Source organism: Canis lupus, chromosome X (genome assembly GCF_048164855.1).
Source record: "Canis lupus baileyi chromosome X, mCanLup2.hap1, whole genome shotgun sequence".
Taxonomy (NCBI): domain Eukaryota; kingdom Metazoa; phylum Chordata; class Mammalia; order Carnivora; family Canidae; genus Canis; species Canis lupus.
Genome location: NC_132876.1, coordinates 54,723,197 through 54,728,224, shown reverse-complemented (window position 1 = coordinate 54,728,224; position 5,028 = coordinate 54,723,197). Strand labels below are relative to the sequence as shown.

The 5,028-nt window shown below is 42.2% G+C and overlaps 1 pseudogene; it reads left to right on the top strand.

Moving 5' to 3' along the window:
- The first annotated feature begins 1,056 nt into the window (after nucleotides 1–1,056).
- LOC140628478 (pantothenate kinase 1 pseudogene) lies at nucleotides 1,057–4,559 on the top strand (annotated as a pseudogene).
- The last annotated feature ends 469 nt before the right edge of the window (nucleotides 4,560–5,028 follow it).

Below are 5,028 nucleotides of genomic sequence, written 5' to 3'. Positions count from 1 at the left end.
AAGAATAAAATATCTAAGAATAAACTGAACCAAATATATTAAAGATATGTACTCTGAAAGCTATAACACTGATGAAAGCAACTGAACATGACACAAAGTAATGGAAAGACACTCCATGCTCATAGATTGGAAGAACCAATATTGTTAAAACTTCTGTAATACCCGAAGGATTCTAAAGATTTAATTCAATTCTTATCAAGATACCAACAGCATTTTTCACAGAACTGGAACAAAGAATCCTAAAATGTATATGGAAACACAAAAGGTCCCAAATTGCCATAGCAAATTTAAAAGGAAAACCAAAGCTGGAGTTATCACAGTTCTAGACTTCAATTGGTATTACTCAGATGTAGTAATCAAAACAGTATGGTACTGGCACAAAAATAGACATATAGATCAATAGAATAGAATAGAGAACACAGAAATTAACCCAAAATTATATGGTCAATCATCTGGCAATGTAGGAAAGAATATCCACTGGGGGATAAAACAGTATCTTCAACAAATAATATTGGGAAGACTGGATAATTACATGCAAAAGAATGAAACTGGACCACTTTCTTTCACTATACCCCAAAATAAATTCCAAATAGATTAAAGACTTAAATGAAAGATCTGAAACCATAAAAATCTTAGCAGATAGCACAGGCAGTAACTTCTTTGACATCAGCTGTAGCAATATTTTTCTAGATATGTCTCCTGAGGCAAGGGAAATAAAAGCAAAAATAAACTATTGGGATTCCATTAAAATAAAAAGCTTCTGCACAGTAAATGATCAACAAAACTAAAAAGCAGCCTACTGCTTTTTATGGAATGGAAAAGATATTTGCAAATGACATATCCAATAAAAGATTAGTATCCAAAACTTACAAAGAACTTATACAACTCAACACCCAAAAAACAAATACTCTAATTAAAAATAGGCAGAAGACATGAAGGGACATTTTTCCAAAGAAAACATCCAGATGGCCAACAATTGAAAAGATTCTCAACATCACTCATCGCAGGAAAATGTAAATAAAAACTATAATGAGGTATCATTTCATACTTGTCAGAATGGCTGAAATCAAATACACAGAGACAATAAATGTTGGTGAGGATGTGAAGAAAAAGAAAACCACGTGCACTGCTTGTAGGAATGCAAACTGGTGTTGCCACTATGGAAAATTGTGTGGAGGTTCCTCAATATTAAAAAATAGCACTGCCCTATTATCCAGTAATCATACTACTGAGAATTTACCTAAAAATTACAGAAACATTAATTCAAAGGGATACATGCAACCCTATGCTTATAGCAGGGTTATATACAATAACCAAGTAGTGAAGCACCCCCAAATGTCCAACCATAGATAATGGAGATTATATATATATATATATATATATATATAATTTTGCCATAAAAAAGAATAAAATCTTATCATTTACAATGACACTGATGGAGCTAGAGAATATAATGCTATGTGAAATAAGTCAGATAAAGACAAATATGATTTCTCCCATACATAGCATTTAAGAAACAAAAAGAAAATGAGCAAAGGGAAAAGGAACAAATCAAGAAACATACTCTGAACTATAGAAAGCAAACTGATGGTTACCAGAGGGGAGGTGGGTAGGGGAATGGGTGAAATTGGTGATGGGGATTAAGGAATGCACCTGTTGTGATGAGCACTGGGTAATGTATGGATTATTAAATCACTATACTGTATACCTAAAACTAATATAATACTAATATAATACTGTGTGTTAGCTATGTTGGAATTTAAAATAAAAAAAAATAGGGGCACCTGGGTGGCACAGTTAGTTAAGCATCCAATTCTTGGTTAACTTAATTGAAAATCTACACAGAATAGTCATGCTAGAAAATAATGTTGGTATAAGGACATGCCCTAGAATAGGAAGTGAAAGCCATTTTCCATCTTCTGTGCATTATGTAAGAAAGTGCCAACAAACATAGCCACTGGGTGCAATAGAGGACACAACAAGCTTTTGTTCCAATGGTCCAATGGTCAGAATTGTTCAGTAGTCCTTATCCAAGGGGAGATTTTTTTTTGTCATATGTAAATGATATGTATGTGTAATAAAAAGGAAGAGAGTCACTATAAGCAACATACATTCTGCTGGGCACATGACCAACTAACTCAAATGTTAGTTAACTTCTCTGGCCCTCAATTTTCTTGTCTCTAAAATCAGTTGTTCAAATATCCACTAAGGTCTCCCACCATTTATGAAACTTTATGGCTTTATTTGACTATGGATGAATATTTTAATACCAGATACAGTGTAGATCTAAATGTGAAAAATAAAACTTTAAAACTTATAGAAAAAATAGATAAGGCTATATGACAAGGGGATAAAAAAGAAATGCATAGCAATACCAAAATAAGTAGAAACTTCTTCCACATTATTTTTTAAAAAGATTTTATTTATTTATTCATGAGTGACAGAGAGAGAGGCAGAGACACAGGCAGAGGGAGAAGCAGGCTCCATGGGACCCGATCCCCAGTCTCTAGAATCACGCCCTGGGCCAAAGGTGGCCTTAAACCGCTGAGCCACCCGGGCTGAGCCAGCAGGACTGCCCCTCCTTCCACATTATTAAGGCACATTGATAATAGTGAAAATATACTTGTATTTTCTACCTCTCAGTGTTCAATATTATTTTAGATCACCAAGAGAAAACCCTAGCACTTAAAATTGTATGAAGAGGGAGGCAAGGAAGCAGCGTTTTTAGTCGCGCGGCCCGAGATCAGGGGGAGGCAGGTTGTGGGGGCCCCGGCTGGGGGTCCGCGGGGATCCCCGGTTCCGTGCCAGGAGCCCGCATGCTCCCGGCGGCCGGCGCGGCGAGGCGGGCGCGCGGGGCAGAAAGCGGAGGAGCCGGGAGGAGCCCGTGGGAGAAGGGGAGGAGCGCCGGGCTCGCCATCCCCCGGCGCCGGCTCTGCGGCTGCTGAATCGGAAACCGCAGGGAGGATCCGGGGAAATAAAGACGCCCGAGAACGACCTCCAGAGAGGCCGCCTGAGCCGGGGCCCGCGCGCCGCCGCACCAGCCCCCGGCTTGGGTGACCCGGGCGGGCGGTCGGAGCACTCAGCCACGCACGCCCCGGGGGGCCCCCGCCGACGCCGGCGCTGCAGCCAGGAACGCGCTGCTGCACAACGGCTTCCACCCGCCGCCAGTCCAGCCCCCGCGCCTCCCGCTCTTGCCAGAGCCGCAGCCGCAGCCACTGCCCCTCAGCACGACTCCCCGGCCAAGAAATGCCGGCTGCGGAGGAGAACGAGCAAACACAGGCTGCCATTCCCATGGTTCAGCATGGATATCGGCGGAACGCTGATTAAAGTGGTCTACTTCGGGGATCCCTGGGTGGCGCAGCGGTTTGGCGCCTGCCTTTGGCCCAGGGCGCGATCCTGGAGACCCGGGATCGAATCCCACGTCGGGCTCCCGGTGCATGGAGCCTGCTTCTCCCTCTGCCTGTGTCTCTGCCTCTCTCTCTCTCTCTCTGTGACTATCATAAATAAATAAAAATTAAAAAAAAAAAAAGTGGTCTACTTCGAACCGAAGGATATTACAGCTGAAGAGGAGCAAGGGGAGGTGGAGAACCTGAAGAGCATCATGAAGTATTTCACTTCTAATATGGCTTATGGGAAAACCGGGATCCGAGACGTCCATCTAGAACTGAAAAATTTGACCGGGTGTGGGCGCAAAGGGAACCTGCACTTCATCCGCTTCCCCGGCTGTGCCGTGCACAGGTTTATTCAGATGCGCAGCGAGAACTTCTCCAGCCTTCGCACCACCCTCTGCGCCACCGGAGGCGGGGCTTTCAAGTTTGAAAAGGACTTCAGAATGATTGCTGACCTGCAGCTCCATAAACTGGATGAACTGGACTGTCAGTTGACTCCGTCGGCTTCAACGGCAAGCCGGAATGTTACTATTTTGAAAATCCTACAAATCCTGAATTGTGTAAAAAAAAAAAAAAAAAAAAAATGCCTTATTGCCTTGATAACCCATACCCTATTTTGCCGGCGAACATGGGCTCAGGTGTCAGCATTCTAGCAGTATACTCCAAGGACAACTATAAAAGAGTTACAGGGACCAGGTAAACATGGTTTCTGCTGGGAGAACCTTTCTGTACTTAAACCCAGGCCTCTATGTTGAATACCAGTTTATAAAAAGATTATTTGTGTTGAGCACATTTTTAAAAGAAATAGCTTAAAAAGGATTTACTGCATGATATGTTAACATAGCAAGAGGATAATTTATATGAAGATTCGTAAAACATAGTCCTTAGCCTGCTGGAAACTGGTCAGGTTGAGGGAAGAAGGCCACACCCACCAAAAACAAAAAGCAGTATGTGTTAAGTGCCAAATGAATGGCAGGGACCGGACCGTAGGATCCACAAGAAAGGGTGCTTGGGATGGTCAGAGAGGGCTTCAGAAGAAGCCTTCTTTTAGAATTTCCTTGGTGCCGAGCACAGGATGAATTGCTTAAAATCATCTGTCATTCCAACCAGTAAACCAAACTGGGTTTACCAAAAAAAAAAAAAAAAAAAAGTTTTTTACCCTCGGTTAAATGTCTCACCTGAAAACTGGAATAGTTGGCACGCCTCATAAGGAATTTCGGAGTACCACAGACAGGTTTAAAACAGCCCTCCAAGACGGGGAGAGTACCTGGTAGTTAGTGCGTTCGTGCCCTAAGGGCAGAGGCGCTCAGCTTCCTGTTAGTAGGGATCAGACAAGAGAAGAGGATCCAGGATCAGAAATCTTTGAGACGTCCTTGTGTAAATGAAATTTTTAAAAGTTTTTCTTACTTGCAAGTGAATGATTTGGTGTGAAGTGTTTCTCCCACTTAGGAGACCCCAGAACCTGTTTTTAGAGAAATGACTTAAGGAACTAGTGCCATGTGGAATGTGCTTTGGAACATGATGTTGAAACCATTGTTTTTTTTTTGTTTGTTTGTTTGTTTATTTGTTTTTGCTTTTTTAAAGATTTTATTTATTCATGAGAGACCCACAGAGAGGGGCAGAGACATAGGCAGGGGGT